We start from the raw sequence: 21,181 nt of genomic DNA on the forward strand, positions 1-21,181 counted from the left end.
TATATATTTATTCTGTTCACAGTAAGGACCTCAAATGATATCCCTCTACATATGGAATAAGGGCTGGTAAACTTAATCAAAAAAGATATTGGGTTGTATCCAACCAAGTTATATTCAGAGTAGATCTGTGGACTAATTTAGTCATGTCCATTAATTTCAATGGCTCTACTCTAATGTTGATATAACCCTTTGTCATGAAAACATTTTGTATATCATTTCTTCCTGGAAGCTTCTTCTTTCTTCTCTTCCTCTTTTCATGTGCCATTTGATGTGTGTTCAAATTTGGAGTCTTTGACCAGTGCACAGAATTATATGTTCCCTTTGAAATCTGCTCAGATCCTTTCACCTATTACTTAGATCTTGATCAGAAACGGTGATTCGTCAATTATATTTTTTTTATGAGTAAGGCTTATACTTGGACACTGATTGATCTATTTTGTTTTAACTGGTATTGATACATGGGGAATCCCTGTTATCAAAAGTGAAATGTATGTTACTCTTGTCCTGTGTCCTTAATATTAAGGGGTAGAGAAACTGATCAAGTAAGAATCTTCACCGCAGTTGTGATGGTTGCAAGAACTCATTTCAAAATATCTAATTAAAGCTATTGATGAGGCCTCTGGTGTTGGATACTATCAACTACAGATACATTTGCTAGTTCAGGCTGCATGGCCCCTTGGTGGTGGCCCCTTGGTGGTGGCCTTCTCAAAGCCAGGTAAGCAAAGTGCTGGGCTTTGAGAAGGAGATGTGAAGGTTCTGAGACGGTCCTAGAGTTCTCCCTCTTCCTTCCCAGCTTTGGAAAGGAGATGGGAAGGCTCTAGGACCCTCCCAGAGCCTCCTTCCCAAAGCATGGCGCCTTGCTTAGCCAGCTTTGGGAAGGCAGCGTGAGGGATCGTGTGTGTGTGTGTGTGTCAAATTTTCACCTTGTTCCTCCCGCCTGTGCAACAAGACAGTCAGCGGCCCACAGGTATGAAAAGTTGGGCTGTCCTGTGCTTGTTATTTGTGTCTGTCTAATCAATATCTTTAGATACTTCTTATGGTCTGATTTTCCCTCTTTAAAACCAAGAGAGCTTATGAACTTAATAAAATTTGCCATGTTGAGTCATACCAAAGCTCCAGATATGGGCATATGTCAGAGTATACAACTGGAGGCAAGATAAATGCTACAAGTTGTTTCATCTTCACACACCCACACACCTTTCTTCAATCTTCATACGATAGAGATTTCTGTGTTTCTGTGGTTTTAATTTCTAACAAAACATACATAAAACATGCTAAATTCTACTAGGCAACAGTTATATAATGCAGCCAAGGAGAAATACAAAAGTGTTATATGATTCTTTCATCCCCAATAGCTTAATGCATAATTAAATCTTCTTCGTTGTTGGCCATAAGGGAACTATTCTTTTAATTACTGCATGTATCTTAGGCCATTAAAGGCATTCACCCAGAAAAAAATCGCTTGGTGGTTTTCTAAAATTTGATATGCATACAGTGGTGCCTCGCAAGACGAAAAGAATCCGTTCTGTGATTCTCTTCGTCTAGCGGTTTTTTCGTCTTGCGAAGCAAACCCATTGACGGATTAGCACTTTTAGCGGCTTTTAGCGGCTTATCAGATCAGCTGATAAGCGGCTTAGTGGCTTAGAAAAGGGGGGGGGGAGGGAAAAAAACCCGCAGGAACTCACAAGACATTTTCGTCTTGCGAAGCAAGCCCATAGGAGATTCGTTTTGCGAAGCACCTCCAAAACGGAAAACTCTTTCGTCTAGCGAGTTTTCCGTCTTGCGAGGCATTCGTCTTGCGGGGCACCACTGTACTTTCTTAGTGTTCCGCTTCCCTTAGATATGGCACTGTCCAAAGGGAAGCCTTCTGAGGAGCAATTGGAACTTTCCCTCTTGGTTTGGCAGACGGCAGTGACTTTTCCAAACTACACATTAGAATAGCATCAATAGGCTTCACTGTGAACAAATGTGAAATGGTTGGGCTTATTTTTGTGCATGAAGAAATTGTAATGAAGGAATAGCACACAGTTATTGATTTAAAATGTACAAAGGAGAGTTGCTGCTGTTGCACTCATGTAGCGAATAACATCTGTATGTAGTGTAACATGATAATTTTAAAATGGCTAAAACAATACATTTTTTGAAGCTCCTAAGATTCTGCAAACTTGATCCACCAGCTACTAAGAGGAAAGGTTAGATTGTTTTTTTAATGGCTTAGTAGATCACTCATTGGTCTTGAATGCTTTTAGACAAGTTGCTTTTTCCTTTCTTCATTTTACCTTCCAAAAAGTGAAGAAAGTATAGGTTTGAGAAGAAGTTTAATGCTTGCCGGATTCAGCAGATGTGGCCTGATTAAATGCCTGAGATAATATGTTAAATCCATGCACAACCTTCATAAGAAGCTAGAAGTTCAACAGGTCTTCATGATTCAAAACATTTTGAGAAATTCTTCCCATCTTCATTGTCTTTTTAATGTCAAAACTACTTTCCCTTTCTTTTCCCCTTCCAAAAAATGCACTTTGGGGATTAAATACTTCAAAATTGTTTTCTAAAGGTGTAACCTAATTTGCTTATGAGACCTGAAAAAAGTTGTAGGGGTGTTAGTTTTGTACAGTGGTACCTCTAGTTGCAGACTTAATCTGTTTTGGGGTGTCATTCGTGCCCCGAAAAGTCTGCAACTGGAGCGCCTCTTCTGCACATGTGCACATCGCGATCAAGTGCTTCTGCATGTGTGCGAAGCACGCAGATTGCTTCTGCGCATGCGCAGGCGGCAAACCCAGAAGTAAACACTTCCGGATTTGCCGTGCTTGTAAGCTGAAAGTCTGTAACAAGAGCGGAACGCAACACGAGGTATGACTGTACCTGGTTAATTTTACTTAGCTGTACATGTGAAATGTTTCAGTGGAACTGAGACAAAGTCATTCAGTATGTTACCTTTTTAACAGGACATTCTGCCTCTCAGCCTTGTTCCTATACCTGTAAAATTTATAACCAGAATAATCTTATGGTTGAATGAGGAGGATTGTGGAGCATATTTCCTCAGAATAAAGGTCTACTGAGATCAGTAGGGCTTATTCCTATGTGTGGATAAGTCCCATGCACACTTACATGAAAGCAAGTCCCATTGAACGCAATAGGGATTGCTTTTAAGTAGAATTACAATGTGAGAGATAAAATGAAATTCAACACCTGCTAGTCCCTTCCCTGAATGAAGCATATAGGAGTCCTCGATTGGTGAATGACTTTTTTCTTGTCCCGGAAAAGATGGTCAGTTACATACAGTGCTTACCTCCACCTTCTTGCTAGATAATGAGTTCTAAGGTCAGGGCGCAGGTGTTTCCCAGTTCTGTTGATATGCCACTTTGTAATTACAGGATATGACTGGACCTATACTGTACATTTCTCCCTTCAACCATAATTTTAAACTGTTCCACTCCCAACTTCTTTTGCAAATCAGATTCTGTTTTCTGGCTGGTGCATGTCATTACCAAAGCCTTCCCTAGCAACCAGATATAGCTAATAATAGCCCCAAGCCCAGCACCAAAAATACTTAAATGTGGCAGAATATCTCTGAATGTGAGGATGTAGCATTATGGTCTCCCTTAATGCCTTCAGTCTCCTTCAAGTAATTGAATCAAATGAGGCTTATTGTACCGTAAGTAAGACTGGCACTGTGAATTAGGTAAGGTTATTTGAGCCGTAAGAGAAATTCCTTTTGCTGTTTCCATATTAAAATAAAATGTTAATTGAACTTAAAATATGGTCTTTTTCGATGTGTATTTTTTAATCCCTCATCTGTATATATGTATTTGACTTAATTTCCAGCTTGTGATCTGCTTGGTGAACACATCCTCTTAAGAGACATGTATTGCCTTGAAAAGCCACGCTGTTCTTTGATGTGAGCTGCATAAATTGTTGCTGTTGGACCCTGGAAAACAACGCTTTAGGGTTGCAATACTTCAAGAGCATTTAGCTGCTTTTCCCATGGAGCAGAGGTACGTTCTGTAATTTTATTGTACTGTTTTCTCAATCTGTTATGCAATATACATAATATTCAGTAATGAATAGCCTGCCTTTTCATTGTGAGAGACTTCAAGCCATAGAACGTGAAGCTGTAAGAGATGCTCCATTATCATGTCCAGTCTTCTGCTCCAAGGCAGGCACTTCCTTTTTTCCTTTTTTTAACCACACAACAACAACTCTATGGTATACCTATTTTGGGAAAGGACCATAGCTCAGTGGTTGAGTACATGCTTTGTATGCCAAAATATCTCAGGTTCAATCCCCGAGAATTCAAAACACAGCTAGGAAAGTCTCCTGATTGAAACTCTAGGGAGCTGCTGGTAGTCACTGTAGACAGTACTGAGCTTCATCAACCAATGGGCAGACTTGACACCAGGAGGTTCCTGTCCTCCTACAAGTCTCTATCATTGTCCACACTGCACACACTACCAACAAGAATTAAACTTTGTAGTAACCATGTGATGGGGATCAGGTAGACCTACATAGTTCAGTTCTTATAACTCTGGGCTCTGCAGTTACCATTTGCTGGATACGAACCAAGCACCTAAAAAAAAATGGTGGCTTCAAAGATAGATCACTTGGTGAGGAGAACATTTGCCCCCCAACTGACTTCTGAGAGGACTGAGGGCAAAATCCCTTCCAAAATAGCCAGCTGAAATATTTATAAAAGACGTGTTAGTAGCAACAAGGAATTGGAGATGCACATATATTCCCCTTTCTCCTTATCCCTTATACTGGAACTTGGGGATATTCAGTGACATTGCACAGAAACACACTGAGCCAGTTTGCACATCCCACTGAGGCAAATGATGGCTTAGTAAGACTGGGTGTTCTCAAGAGAGCAGATTGCTGCTCCTGTGCTCCTCCTCATGACCTTCTGCTGCTGAACTTGACTCAGCATGTAACCTTGGTTACACCTTGTGGTTTGTCTGGAGCGAGATAAGCCACAATCCTGGGTTTGGACTACCCACTCAGCCCACACCATGCTTTACCTTACTGCAGCTCAGCATCAGGACCAGAGGAGGACCTTGATATTCTCTCCCGGAACTCTTATGCTTACGTTTTTTTGTTATGCCATTGTTTGGTTTATCATTCCATGCAAGGTCCCTGCTGCTTTGCTGAGCAGCCATCATCTGGGCAGTGGAGAAAAGATTGTTGTCCCTGTTTCCATCTTTCCACTACTACAGAGCTGATATAACTCATGAGCTGGGAACTGCAGACAGGCTTCCAGGGGCTTGGTGGGCTGCATAGAGTGGTCGACGGCTGCATGTGACCCACCTGCTCTCCAAAACCAAATTGGGAAGAACTTGTCTGGATCTGAACCACTGTTTCCTTATTGACCAGGCCAGGAGATGACAGATTTTTGTCATGTTGACATGATTAAAGCAAATGAAAGAAGAGGAGCTATGTGCCTTAATTTCCAGGGGTAGATCTTAATTATAACACATTTTTCTAGTTATTGATCAAAGCGTTTCCTTCCACATCTGGTATCACCCTTCCATTGCTGGCCAGTTCCTTTTATATTTAGAGGAAGGAGGGGAGTAGCAGCAGTGTTTTATGTGGTTGAGCTTCCTTCCTAACATGTGCCAAGGATAGGACTTCATCCTGAAACATGGGATTTCCTTTCTCTGATCATTGATCTTATAGCAAGCTGTTCCAACGTGTCAGAAAACATTTAATGCTTTCTGCTACTTTCTTCTCAGCAACACAGATGAAATCTTTTCCAAGTCACATGTGACATGCTTACTACATGGTGATATTGTTAATCTCCATATTGGTATCTAAAACAAGAGAAGCTGCTCTATTTGTCATGTATGATCAAGCTGAGATTCCTGCATAACGGGGGGTTGGACTAGATGACCCTCTGGATCCCTTCCAGCTCTGCAGTTCTATGACTCTGTGATCAGTATAGTGATTCATAGTTGGGATTAGATGTATAATTTACATTAAGTCTAAAGCTAAGAATGAAAAGTAAGCTGTATTTTTTTAGCATATCTCCCCCATATGCTCCTAATTTCTTTAGTTTAGCAATATTCAACATCTGTTAGCATTAAATAGTGATATGGACACTATTAGAACATCTAAACAAAAGAAAGTGATTCTGCCTGTATTCCAATTTAAGCCATAGTTAGCTCTTGTAAAGAGAAATTTTATAAGATTTGATCTGTTAATCCACAAGATGATTTCTCCATCAGTTTTTCTTAGCTTATATCTCCTTGTGCTTTCTGTGCCCCCCAAATGTGCTCCTGGGGGTGGGGGGTTGAGAAGCCCTTTGGAATGACATGAGAAGTGATTGGGGGGGAGGGTTGTAACAGGGATCAAGGTGTGTAATTCAGTACAATTGTGAACTCTATTTGCACAAGCAGAAATACCTTCAGTTCATACAAAAGTCCCTTTGGATCTAACCCAAGGAGAAAATACAGGTGCTTCCCTTTTGCCAGATAAGGGGTATATTTTTTGGTTCTTTCTTCCTATCCATTTCCTCTGCGCTCATATACAGGTATCCAGAGAGAGCCAAAGCTGATGCACCACATTTTAAATGGCAGCTTGGGACTCCCTTTCATAATGTTTTCCTTGTGATAATTGAGAAGGTGGCAAATTATTTTATCGTGGAGGCTATTGTTAATGTAACAACCCATTTTATTGCATCTCAGTAAGCATGTTATTGCCTTGATGGTAATAATAGTGTGGCGACTGAGACATCTATCAGCATTTCAAAGATCCGTTTATTTAAAACATCACAACACCATTTATCATGCCTGTTGTGTGTTGTGTATATGCCCTTTAGAGATGCATGGGCATATTCGAGCCCCGTTCCCTATTTGGGAATTTAGGCTGTAAGGCACACTTACTTGGTAATAAGTCTCAGAGTGGCACTTGCTTCTAATTCAACATGTGCAACAACCATTTTTATTACATCAATATCCCACCTTTCTTCCAAGCATACATGCTTCCCACTTCCCAATTTCACCCTTGCAACAACCCTGTGGTGTAGATTGGGCTGATAGCTAGTGACTGTTCCAATGTAATCCACTGAGCTTCATGTGTGAGTGAGGTTTGAATAAGGATCTTCCTAGTCAGACAGCTGAGCAACAACGCTTAACTGGGATGTTTCATCAAGAGGCTACTTATCACTCTGAAAAATTCTTAGTAGGCCAAGAAGTGGAACCTAAGGGACAGATCAGTGTTGTTAGAGGTGAGAATTCCTGAGCTGGACATACTTATTTCCTTAACAGGGGTCTGGGAGTCTGTATTTTCTTATGAGCTGCTGTCTTACAGATGTGAATTTCTATCTATGTGGATGGAATTAATTGGTCTTTGCTGTGGAACTCTTTGCTTACTGACAACACATTTTTCTTAGGGGCAATAAATTTTAACAACCAGCTGCATGCCCTTCCAGAGGCGTTGCAAGACTTCCTTGTTGGGCTGGGTTTTAATAGCTGAGGTTAAGCAGGTTAGGATAATATTCTGGGTTAGATCCAGAGTAAAACACAGCTGAATGCTTCTTCCTTTTTGTTGCATTTAGTTCCTATTGAAAGCAACAGGACTTTAACCTATGATGATTTTTTTCACACTGAACATATGTATGATGATTACCTTAGTCTGTTTTTTATATATCAATCACATTGTGTTGTGGGAAAAGGTAGGATATACACCGAAATAAATAACCAAATAAATACTGTGGGAAGAACAGTGTGTGTCAGCTTGAGCTCTGTGGAGGAAAGGTGGGATATACTGTATTTACTCAAGTCTAATGCACAGGTTTTTTTGCCAAATCACACTGTGAAAAATGCGATGCGCCTTATATTTGATGGTGCATTAGACTCGAGTAAATACAGTAAAACTTAAGCTTAAACTGAGCTGATCTTTCCTTTCTTCAAAACTCTGCTGCCGCCAGGGTTTTGTGGCAGGTCAGGTGTTTGCTTCGTGTTTTTTTCTGCCAGGAAAAGCCTCATATTTTTATTTTTTCGCTTGCGGGGGAAGCCATGAAGAAGCTACTAATAAAAATTTATTCTTGTAAAGAGTGAACTTTTTGCTGATGTGCATTACATTTTCCAGCAGATTTTTTTTGGGGTTTCAAGGTTTGGAAAATTAGATCCGACTGCACATTAGACTCGAGTAAATACGGTAAATGCCGTAATAAATTAAATAAAAAATTTGTGCTTCAGGACTAAGAGCAGGGCAGAAGCTGCATGCCAATTCAAATTCTTCCTTTGCCCATATCCACAATATGGATGCTTGTACAGTAGAAGATGTAATGGCATCCTCCCTTAGAGGCAGGTTTAGCAGTTTACTTATGTGCTTGGAGAGCCAGCTAAAGCATTAGCTATGACTGTGTTCAGATGTACATAAACTGACTCTATCATGTAAATGTGAGTAAGTGCAGGGTGGGGAAGGAGCAGTATATTGGTCTTAATATGAATCCACTTCCTACAGTCATGCAATTTCTTCTTGACATGGATACTATATGGGACAGCAGAAGATCGTGTTCATGGTGCTCCTTTCCAACCTTGGAATTTACTCTCCCAAGAAGCCCTGTGTATCAAGCCTCCCTCTGACCCACTTCCAATGCAATGTTAAACCACAGTTTAAATTAAATTATGGTTGAATGCATACAAAGTGCTTTGCTCCTCTCCTGCTCTTAAATGTGTTCCATGGAGAGGAAAGACTGGTCATAGATATATTTTTTTCTTCGTTTTCAATTACATTCCAATAACAGCCTCATTATAACAATGCCAATTTATAATACAATTATTAATACCAATTATTCACATACCAAATTATATAATTTAATTAAAGTAGGCCCCCCACATGTTAATAACTTCTATTTGTGTTGACACATTAAATGATTTATAAAACCTCAAGTGAGGGACTCAAACTATATCATTGTTCTTTCTCCATCTCATGCTTCCTTGTTTTGCACCGAGAACAGCAGCTGCAAAAGTTGCTCTGTCCCAGTAAATAAACTGTTGTCACCATTTCCCCCCCTCAGCCTGGGAAGAAGAGCAGTCTGTTGAATTATAGATGACTTAGTAAGAAACCTTATCAGTTCCTTGGCAGCTCACAGACTTCTTTCATCCTTCCAGCTGAAGATATATGGCCAATTATCCTTCCAGTTAAATTAAATTCCAAGTCCTCTTAGTGTTATTCAGTTCACTTCATAGATAATAAAGGATGCAGAAGAGTTAGCTCTAAGTCTCCATCATAAACCTTTTGCAAAATAGAGCTTCCCTCCCTTTCCCCCTTTTTTACACACACAGTTCAGTTTGATGTTATAATCCATATTTTAAATCCAGTTTCTTCCATCCTCACTTGTACAGGTATAATTTGAACTAACATTCAGGGGAGGGTTGCCGAATCATAAATGTAGAGAGGAAAACTTTAAATAAACAAACCGTAGGCTCCCCTTCCCGCCGACGTTTGTACCGAATGAAGTGCAAATTGAATTTTATCTCAAATTCAAACCTTAAAGTCCTTGCAGTTGGTTTGTCCTCAGTTTGCGATCTCATCTCTTCTAGCACACACCTGTACTTTAGTCCAGTTAAGCTCTGATTAACAAGAGAACCTCTGTTTCTTAATGACAGCATTGGAGGGTTTTTGCCACGCGAAGTACTTTTGTACTCCGTGCCTCCCTGGCTCCTGCATTCCATGCTGCAGCTAGAGCCAGGTACTGAGACAGAGTGCGAGTGAAGCCCGTTCTTGGGGGGAATTTGCAAGAATGATTTACCCTCTATCATCCTTGTTTTTCCATCGCCTACGCTCTCCCACTGTCATGGAACTGGAAGCCGAGAGGAAAGGCTTGTAATCATGATGATGGCTTGTAGCTTGTTTCACACCAAACAAGCCAGGAGGAGAAACAAAGGTTTGTTGTCTTACCTCTGGGTTGAAGAGAAACCAGCCTTGAGCCTGGGTTTACATCTCATGGCAAGCTGGACTCTGGCTTGTTTTCTCTCCTGTGTAGCACAGGCAGGAGGAGCAAGGCAGGAGCAAGACACTTGTGGTCATTAAATCATCATTTGTTTTAATTTTGCCATGGATAACATAATTCTGAAATGAGTTGTGTGCACCTGTTTTAAAGGCAAAAAGCTTCTTGAAATTTGCAATGCAAGCATCCAACTTCTAAAAGATAAACTTAATCTACATTTTTGTTAATTTTCAGAAGCTGGAAGAGCAGTGAGGGCATAATGCTCATGAGCAGAGGAAAGGGTTTTCTGAGCACTTTCCGTAACTGGGAAGTGGGAGAACATTTGAACACCACCTAAAATCAGAAGTGAATAGATGCATCTGCTTTGTGTGGGAGTGCAGTCTCAGAATTCTCTCTGACAGCTGCAATATCCAGCTAAAATATTATTCTCTTACTCCTACATGCTGAATATTCTTCCTACACACTTTTGGTTCAGATTAAATTCTCTCTTTTCCCTTTCCCTCCCTTGAGAATAAAAGAACTAGGCATTTTGAGTACTCATGTCTGAGGTTGATCTGATTCAGGTATGTTGCTCGTGTGTAAAGGCTACATGTGAGAATGAGCATGATAGTGCCTCTCCTCAAATTGCTGTCCCGTCCCCCCCAAGGTCCATGAGTTGGAGGGTGAAATCTGAAGTGGAAAGCTCCCTCCTTCTAGTGGAGACTCCCTTCCTGAATTTGAATGCCAATTTTGCAGAGTTCCATGTCACTTGGTGCGAGCTCCTCAAGTAGAAGAGGGTCCACTCTTCAGGCTTGAGCCTCCAACTTGTGGAGAGTAAGGCGCATGGCAGTGGCAGGGACAGCTGAGTGCATTCATCCCTGCTCACCCTACTTGCATCTAACATATATGCAAACAACATACCCAAACAGGGCTATAGTTGTTGGTACTACAGTAAGTTGCTGCCATCATACAAGCAAAACCTTTCTGCCAGTCAGTCTTCCAGAAGGCATAACACAGAAGGGATGCTTTTGCAAAGTGACCCCACTTGGAAGTTTCACCACTTTCTGTAAGTATTCTGCTTTATAAATAAAGGCAAAGTGACATCCCAGGACAGATGAAACTATGCAAGCCAAATTTATAGAAAAAGCCGTACAATGTTTGAACCATATACTTGTCCTGTATCTTTGAAGATTGTAGCGGATAGCCATGGGATGTCTGATGCAATAACAGTGTATAATGCATTCTGCGTGTGCATCTCCCCTCCTTCAAATAACACAAATTTGTTTGTGTTATGGGATGCTGGACGCAATAGGCTTTTGGTCTGTTCCAGTGGTCATTTCAGACCAAATTTGCATAGCTGCTCTAGAAAGATAATTCCAGTTAAAACTGACAATGATAAATCATGTTTTTTCAAGGAACTATAAAAAGGATTTTTAAAATCAAATTTGGAATAAATAATTTATGTTACTTCTTGAATAGATAATATGTTTTATTGTATATCAAGCATTTGTTTAGCAAACACGAATGTTAGCAGAATTAATATGTAAATATGAGTATGGGTAATGTAAATATTGGATGCTTAATAATACTCACATTTTCTCTATTCTGTTTTGTTGCATTTGAATTATTTGGTTTTAAAATGTTGCATTTATTCCTTCACTGCAGCTCTTGGAGTTACTCACGTTATATAGACAACTTTTCTATAAAACCATGGGGTAGCTAACCATTTTTGCCTGGAAGACCACATTCACCATTGGCACCAACCCAGATGAGCTGGGGCAGGCGATTATCACCCCATGCTGCTCATGTAATGATCAGTCTGATGACCAGGGAGGGGGCAATTTATATCCTCATCAGGGAGCTTATCTAGATGGAGAGGTTAAACCTCTCCACCTAATCCAGTGCTGTGTCTACTTTTTTGTTTTTCTTTTCCCAATGCTGCCCAAATTAGAGTCCTGGGGGACCAGAAGAATTTCCTTGGTGACAGATCAGACCCCTCTGCAAATCGTGTTAGCTGCCTCTGTTTAAAACATTGATTTATTTTTTACCTCTCATTTTAGTTAGGATAACCTGAGAGTACCATGTGAAAAAATGAGGTGATGTAAAATGGATTGGGTAACTAGAGGCAGGCCAGTGCAGCAGCCACATACGAGAAAGATAAAAAAGTGTTCAACAAGTTTTAACTATGTAAGATAAATGAGGATGATTCAGAACATCTAAATGTGGAAGAGCTGGTAGTCAATTTGCGTAAACAATAGTGTTAATGGGGAGTTGTTTGTGCTCTTAAAGACATATGCAGGTCATTTCTTTAGAAAATTAGCACCTCAAGCATGCATTCCTAGTTGCCAGCAGGAACAGGTTACAGGAAGTGTAAGGATGTTTCAGAACATAACAGCCATTTGGTATACAGCATGGGTTTCCATTTTGCTGCTTAACTTTTTGAAGGGTTATAGTGTAAACATGGAGTCACTAATGAAAGCTATTGACTGAATAGTGAAATTCAGAAAGTAAGGCTTAAGTAAGGCTCTCTGAAGCACTGCTGCTGATTGATAACATAAAATAGCATTATGTGCAGGGTCCCCCCACCCCCATTATTTGCTAAGCCTTTGGCTAATAAACAGTATTTGGCCTTTTAAACTGTTTGTGTTGGGTTATTGTTTTGTTCGTTATTATGGTGCGGATTTTTGTGTTTGTATATTGTAAATTGCCCTGTAATCTTCAGATGAAGGGTGGTATAATAATAATAATAATAATAATAATAATAATAATAATAATAATAGAAACCCAGGAGGCAGGGCTGTGTCCAGGTTTGAAGGGGGCCTGTACAAAGTGTCTTCTGGTGGGCCCTTCCTCTTCCAGTGGGCCCTGGCAGGCTTATCTGGCTGTGTTGGCAGTACTCCAACCAACACTCATCCTGTCACAGGGTGATGCTAAACCAGGGCCATTGTGGGAAATTCAAAGGGTACTGTTTGAAATGCTAGGTCAGAAGTTTTCTAAGGTGAGACAAGGGGAGGCATCAGCAGTGGGCCTGCCAGAATGTTGAGCATGGCTGGCAACTGTCCAAGGAGAACATCCTAAAAGGGAGTTGTATGCATTGTGTGATTTTGCTGCAATTTGAGAAAGCAAGTGCAGGAACTTTGACTCAAGGTGGATTAATACATTACAGCGAGCACTGTTTAAAAATGCTCCTGTGTGGTGGCAGTCCATGAGGAAGTGGTTTACTGTGGTGAGGACCACATAGCTGGGACTGGAACTGATCAGCTGAAGCAATTCCGCATCAACTCCTTCTCCCCCTCCAAATGCTGTTATGGAAATGCTTTCCTGTCTTTAATGCTTAGCCTGAACAATGGGCTACACTGTTATTGTGTCTTTTAAAAATCAAGCAAAATATATTTTATAAAAACACTGTACATTTTTTATTATTCATTGTGCCCAGTAACAAAATTTGGTGTTGATTATTCTGGGGCAATAGGGGTTTGTGGCTTTAATCCATTTCATACACAAAAAACTGATCCTCACTGGCCTTACCAAATTTCAAGGTGCAATGTTCTTGAAAAGAAAAGAAAAACCCATTATTTTCAAAAGGAGTTTGTGACTGGAGAGAGATTCCAGAATTTAATTTAAAAAATGCAAAGTTGCTGTCCCAGGAGCAGGCCTTGGGTCCAGGAAAAGCAGAGGCCAGTCTGTGTTGATAAACACAAAAGCAAGACTGTAATAATTGTAGTTTCTTGTACCATACTTCACAAAATTAAATTTTCTGCTTCAGAGGAGATACATTTTGCACAAAAAGTGGTTTCCAAGGTCAAATATAAACTATTTTCTGGCTCTGCATAGAGTGAACCAGTCAAACTAGGTTTTGGGTTTGTCCCAAATATTCATTTTTAATCCACTAAATAGTGGCTGTTTGTGACAGGCAAAACCTGAAACAGTTAATTTTATAAGAAAAAGTATAGAGATGATTGGGGATACTAACCAAACAATTCATTAAATGTGAGGTTTTTGGAACACAGAACTTCATTGCTGATCTAAATAGGACAACAGAAAAGAGTACATTTGGGCACAAGTTTGGGTGTAAGTGCAGCTGCTGGGGTAGCAGATGGTGTTGCACCGAAGCAGAAAACGTGCATCATACATGCAAGAATGAAAGGTCAGTAATAAATGGAGAATTTTTATAACACTAATGTTTGGCTGGAATAGATAGTTCTGTAATCTAGATCAGGGCGCTTCATGACCCATGCCAGAAGACAAGTGAACTGGCAGCTGCCTAGGGCCACACCATAGGGACCAGCACTCTTCTCTCTTGCTTCATAGATGGTTGGGCATAGAACAGGGTGGGGAACCTGTGACTCTCCAAGCATTGCTGAATTACGGCCCCACTCATCCCTGAGCATTGGCCAACCAGTTGGGAGGGCCACAGGTAACCCATCAGGGGCACACCGTTGAGTATTACTGATGAAGGTCCATCAGCGTGATTACTAAGATACACCAGTCCTTTATTTAGTGTTGGCAAAATGCCTATCGTCACAGCAGTTCTGGCACAAGGAAGGATTGTTCTATTCAAAGCTCCCTCGGATGGGTGCAGTGTGTTGTTGGCGTTGCTCTGCAGAATGACAGTTCTGGGTCGGCCACCCAATGTTAAAATGGACTTACTTTTCCTCCTATTGCAAATCTGTGCTAAAGGAGTTTTACTTTCTATCATGTAAAGATTGGTGGACACTCTTTAAGGTCACAGCTGAACTTGAGCTGTGCTCCTGGCAGCCACAGCAGTTGAGAACCTTGCCTGCTGCCTTCTGCATTGCACTTCCCTGAATCCTGCAAATCAGCATGCACATCACGGTCTGTACAGTCCTCTGAAATCTTCTTTGCCTTATTATTAATGGAAGATCTGCTTTCCCCCTGCCATTGAATAAATGGAAGAAAATACTATGTGGAGAATTGTGTAAGGGCTCGAAACATTTCATGTTTCCTTGAGTGAAAGATGATGGATTATGGCTATTGTGGGAAGAAAGGGAAGCATTACCCATATATTTAAATGGCTATATAGTGTGTCGTGATTGAGAGGTATGTTAAACTGATACAGTTCTGCTGGAATAAATATGGCTATATAAATGTATCCTATGGTCTCTCTTTGGGAGAATTGGTTCCCAGTTGGTTCCCTTTGAATCATTTCCCCCCTTCCTGGAGGTAAAATAAGTACTGTTAACAACTGTAAAAATTTGTTTAGCAATCTGACCTTGACGTAAGAAGACATTTGCTCACCAATATTCTGTTGATATAAACTTACAAATGTATAATATAGCAGTATGATTCAGATTGCCTGGTTGCTAAGAACACAGGTGTTCCTTTTTGGGCATAAGTTTCTGCATCCATCAAAGGTACATTGCAAAGTGATGTAAGCCACACACACCAGGGTGGCACCTGGCTTGTGATTTCAGATGTGAAAAGCAACGGATTTCATTTTTTTGCAGGCACTTTAAAGATTCTAGGCATCACTAGTTATGGAGAAATTTTAAGATGCTGGTAAAGAAGACTTAAGATAAAGGTGCTGTGATCCTATGCTAATATACTTCTGAAAAATCATGCATATGATTGCACTATAGTGTGGGGAGTTCTAGAGGCTGTGCTACATTATAGCATAGGAAACTCCTAAAATACTTCATTCATGGTTCAGTCCCAACGATAGCTGTCAACTTACAGATTTGAAAATAAGGGACCAGCAGCCAAAATAAGGGACCTGCAGCTTCACCTGTTCCAGGCACTCCAGTCTTCCTGTCCTCCTGCAGTCTGGTCAAACGCATGCTGGTAGCTTTGAGAACACTGTCCAACCAACTTTGTAACCAGAGGTTCAACTGAATAGAATCTGAATCACATGCACCACAAGGTCTATGCAGCCTCAACTTAAGATGGCTCCCCGGCCTGGCTTTGCACTGCAAAGTTTGCAGCAGCACGTGCAACAAAATGCCGTGCAGCATTCAAAAACCCCCTCAGCTTGCATTAACTAGCCACATACACACAGCCTCCCCCCCTCGCCACAAGATCGCCAGTCACCCACTATTTTAGTCAACCAGCTCCTTTCTTTTCCCCCATAAGTCAATCGAAGGAGCCTCCAAAACAAATTCAAAAGCCCCCCCCCACGAGATCTCCTTTCCTTTTCCCACACCATTTGCCCCCGCTCCAGACAGACCTTTTCACCGGCAAGGGTGAGTGGGCCGTCAATGACATATCCATCCAATTCCGATCCGTGCACTCAGCACAGGTATGTTCAACTTCTGAGCCCCTCTGAGCCAAAGGCAGAAAGCCCAGCCAGCAGCTTATTGGGTGAGCAACACAGCCAAGCAACACAGTTGGAGCCTCCCTCCTCCCTGGCTGGCAGGGAGGGAGGGAGGGAGAGGAGCTGCTTCCTTTGAAATTTAAGGGACATCCATCAATAAGGGACAGCAGCGGGACATTGTGCTGGAATAAGGGACTGTCCCTTCAAATAAGGGACACTTGACAGCTATGGTCCCAACCCATCACATATGGGAAGCTCCCATATTAGAAGGGTGCATGTGTGCATAGCAGGATAGTTTTACATAGGAAGCTGCTTTATATCAGGACATATAACTGGTGTATCTAGCTCAGTAGTATCTGATTCAGGTGGGGGGAACCTTTGGTCTTCCAGATGTTGTTGAACTACAGCTCCCCACCAAGCACATGGAAAAGAAATCAATAATCTCCCCCATTCCCCCATATTGCTGCTTCAGTCAACTAAACAGACCCTTGCATTGCATTTCCCTTTTTTTAAAAAAACCCAACACACCAAAGGACTAAGTGACAATACTAGACTATACTGCAGGGTTGTCATACACAGCTTTCTCACAGCCCTCACCCCCAGTGATATTAGTATGGGCTATTTTTCATGTAGTTCATAATTTCTCAACCATAACCTCTCCCAAACTGCAGCAAAATGCACATACTAACGATGGGTTTTTATTTACATTTGCATTATGAGGGTTTTTCTTTTTTAATTACCCATTAAAACCACAGCTTTTTTTTTACATGAAATTGAACCTGAGCTAGAAAGAGCATGCACCCGTGTCTTTGCCGCTACCTTTTGATTTTGGGTGGACATGCTATTACCCGGTCACAGCTATACTAAAACCTTGGATTTCTCCATTCTTTTCCTCCGGGCAACAATCACTTCTCTTCCACGGAAGATGAAAAACCAGCTCCATAATTAAGCAGTAGTCTGTTAAGAATGAACCCTGTAGTCCTTCTCCATTGTCTGACTCTACAGTGAGAAAACTAGAGTGACACAGGCACCAAGGAAAGCCCAAAATCAGCTTCAAAACGAACCAGGAAGATCCTCCTTCATTGCCTGAAGAAGGAACTTTGTGGCTCATTTTGAAGCTATTTTTGGGTCTTCCCTGAGGCTTGTATGACACTACATTTCTCTCTAGCACCCATCAATCACAGCTCTGATTTCACTCACTGACCTGGCTGCCAATTTGGAACTGGGCTAAGTTTGAGGTGCTGGTTCCAGTATACAAAACCTAAAAGATAGTCTCATCCCTTATATTACCCACCCAATCAACCACTGAGCAATGCAAGAGAGGGCCACCTGAAGATACCATCATATTAGGAAGTCCATTCTGCACAATATAGGAATTGAGCCTTTAGTGACATGGCACCTACCTTTGAAATTTTCTCTTGTTAAGTATTAGACAGATGCCATGTTTGTTGACTTTTTGCTGCCTACTAATGACCTTACTCTTTTAACAAGCCTTTCAAGTAGATATTTCCCACAATCTGTGTCTGTTATTGGAATTGCTTTTAGATATTTTGATGGTTTTGTTGCTTGTGGGTTTTGCCATCCTAGGCTTCTCTGAGAGGTAGGGCAGGATATAGTAAATAGTAATAATCTTAAAGGCCAGAGCCAGCTCATATCTTAAAAAGCTGCTTCTGACATAAACTTGTACGATAAAGAAGATGGTGCTGCTGCTTTAATCAGTCCATGTTGGGGCAGAGTGCCAAGGGCCTAGTTCTATTTTACCAGTTGATGGCATTTACCAGCCAGCAAACTGGAGGATATGAAGAGGAGTTATGCAAAGATAATCAAAGCTTTGGAATATGTGAGAAGAAATTCTGAATGAGCTGTTCATGGTTAAAGGGGGAAAAAGATGAAATGGTGGTCCTGGCAGATGATTTAAAACATCTGAAAGGGTGTCATAATAAAAAGGAAGAACACACACACACACACACACACACACACACAAAACACCCTGACAGAAGATTTAGAAGGTGTTCAAGTTGCCGCAAAGCCATTTTGCTATTGGGAAATATGACCCAAGAGCATGATGAGTTGAAAACAAAGCTACTGAGGAGAGTTTTGGAATCTTTCCCTGGAGGGTTTTAAGGTGACCACAGAATTTCACCTGTCAAGTATAATTTAAATCTAGGGAATCCCCTTTGTGATTTCTGTTCCAAACCAAATTCTTCACGTATCTCCCAGGCTATTCAGACACATGAGATTATTGTATCTCTAAAGCCTATTTTAAAAATCAAGAAAATACCTGTAAATTTAAACTTCATAAGATTTAGTCAGGATTTGCTTGACTACAGTCTAAGACAACATGTTTTGTTAGTGCTTGGAAATTAACAGTGTTGGCACCAGTTTGGAACTTTAGGGTGAGGTACAGGAAGAAAACAGTTTGCCCACTGAAGCAGCATAGAAGAAGGAAGAAGCTTGAGGAATTAAGTTGAATATGAATATTAATGCCTTAATAAGTGGAAATGCTACCAAAAAGTACAGCTCTGCAAGGCTCTTGTAGACTTCCATTACTCCTCTCACAACTGTTAAACATTAGCCTCACAAGAGAGTGTTAACACAGCTGGTCTACAGCAGTCTTTTGTGTAGAATTATAGATGTGCTCTTTAGGAAATTACATCACGCTCTGTGCCGTCTTTGAACCATCTTGAGCTCTGTTCTCTATTGCACATGCAGTTAACACTGGTAGTCAGTTTCTTGTCAGGCTTCCCTCCTGCATCTTGAATTCAGTATTAAATTGGATGCTCTCAAGTCAAGAACTTGCTCACTTAAGTTGATGATAATTACTTCCCTGCTGGTGTGCTGGGAGGGTAGGACTGAATTGGCTCATGGTCTAGAAGCAATTTGTTCAGGTCACCAAGGGCAGCATTCTTTGCATACCTAAACTTGTAGCATTGGGTTTCTTTTCCTTTCAATGTATGTAGTGCTTTTGATTTAAAACTCTAGCTATTTTTTCATTGCCAGAGAGCAGGCCTGTACAAGGATTGTGGGCCGGCTGCAATCCCTTCCCTAACAATTTGTGGCCCCATTGGGAATTCCAGATACTAGCTGTTTGCGGTCTGTTTCCCACCTGCAGAGAAATCCATGCTGGTGGGGGGCGGAGAGAGGACAACTGTGATGTGGTACACCCATGGTAATTCAAAGTCAACACTTGTACAATGGAGAAAAGAGGAGTTTGCAAAAAGGTGGTGTAAAGAGAAAAGTGAGCCTATTTGAGAACAAGAGTGGACAGACATTCGGCTAATCAAATCTGCTTGGCTTTACTTCATTTGCAAGATCTACCAACCAGAGCCAGCTGCAAAAGATGTATTAGTGGTCCCTCTGGACCACATTCTTAACATAGGAATTTGTTTTCAGTACCAAAGGTGAGCTGAGGTCACAGGTTCTTAAAACACCATACAACTTGGAACAAGGATACCTAGTAGACAGTATCCTCTGGTACAGATCAAGCCAATCTTCATGATCTTCCAAGAAGAAATCGCTGGTTTTCTGACAACCAGTGGATTGTCACTGTGTGACAATGCAGAAGTGGCCCTGCTTGGTGATAGTGATTCAGAAGATGGGTGGTAACTCATAGGTAACTCATAAGGCAGAGACAGTAATGACATTTTAATGTCGCTTAGAAACTTTTATCTAACCTTTACTAGACTCTGGCTCTAAAGCTTTATTCTTTTGTACACTGTTAAGTTGTGATATACAATTGTTCTTTGGGCCTATCTCATTTCTATTTATTTTCTAGGAAATGTTATTTTTGTTCTTTACTGTTTCTATGCAAACCACTCAGAATGTTTTTTGTGTTGAGCTTTACCAAATAAATAAAATCTACCACATAAACACTGGGAATATGCTCTTTCTCAGTGACTTACCTTTAAACAGTATTTATGCCCCCAAACAAAATTCAAAAACACTTAATACTAAGCAAACCAATGCTCCATTGTCTTAAGTTACATTCCCATTCAGAAAGAGAGGATTTAATACTACCCTTATGAAATATAATAGTGATGTTACTTAAAAATAACTATTATGGTATAAATGCAATTTTAAAAGCCTTAAAAAATAATTTTAAGTGTGTACTTGGAACAATTCAAACGACACACTCAAATTGTATCATTATAACTTCCCATGTGTTGAGTCTGGCAGCTCTGCCTTGAACGTACTCATATTGAAGTTAATTCCTTAAAAATCAGCTTTGCTGACTGCCAAATGAATCTGTTTTAGGGTCAAAGTGCCTGCCAGTTCTTTGCCAGAACTTAGCATTCCTTTTTCATTTTTGGAAACGGTTATTGGACTTCTAGGGCCAAGGCTATTTAGTTAAGCTGTTTGACAGTCAACATATGCACATTAAATGGACTGCAGGTATTGTGGAAGAGACTGACTCCCAGCAAGTGCTTGCATTTCCTTCAGGATGCTTTGAGCTGTGGGAGGATTATTTGGCTTCACCCCCCTCCCATTGCCAGTATTTTTTAGAATTTTTTTATTTGCAAATTTAACATGGGAAAGCGGGGGGGGGGGGGAAATATAATTAAGGAAGAAAAGGAATATTAATAATAACTTATTATATACAAATAGTAATAAGAGTAAATCATCTTCAGTTCACATTGCAAATTCAGTGGAAAATACAGTACATGGATCTTAAATGAAACATGCAAATTAATACAAGCCCTCCATTTGTCAGAATAGGTATCCACACAGAATCGATGCCTATGAGAAATGTGTTTGAATGAGCCAGTTCCTCAGACCGTCATTTAATATGGACAGTGGGTATTTACCCTTCCAACTTCAAAACACAAGTCTCTTGGCCGCCACAATAAAATCCACTTTGGTTGCCCAGTTGTTAATCCCCATGCTACGGGGATAGAGTTTAAAAGTGCATGGACATTTGCAGATATCAGGGAATTTAGCCAATACCAAATGGATGTGATTAACTTCAAAGCAAATGGAATATA

At 40.7% G+C, this 21,181-nt stretch overlaps 1 protein-coding gene across 9 annotated transcripts in view; it reads left to right on the plus strand.

Annotated features, from left to right (window-relative positions):
• TIAM1 (TIAM Rac1 associated GEF 1) overlaps positions 1–21,181 on the plus strand; it is a 188,274-nt gene that overhangs the window by 47,195 nt on the left and 119,898 nt on the right. For 7 of the 9 annotated variants that reach the window (XM_083500321.1, XM_083500329.1, XM_083500326.1 and 4 more), the window contains exon 3: positions 3,826–3,995. The gene's annotated coding sequence lies outside the window, so the exon portion shown is untranslated. Of the gene's footprint in view, positions 1–3,562; positions 3,683–3,825; positions 3,996–21,181 lie in introns of those variants that run through there. The other 2 variants (XM_083500324.1, XM_083500327.1) reach the window with 2 other exon arrangements.

This window comes from Podarcis liolepis (genome assembly GCF_965112155.1).
Source record: "Podarcis liolepis genome assembly, chromosome: 4".
In the NCBI taxonomy this organism is placed as follows: Eukaryota; Metazoa; Chordata; class Lepidosauria; order Squamata; family Lacertidae; genus Podarcis; species Podarcis liolepis.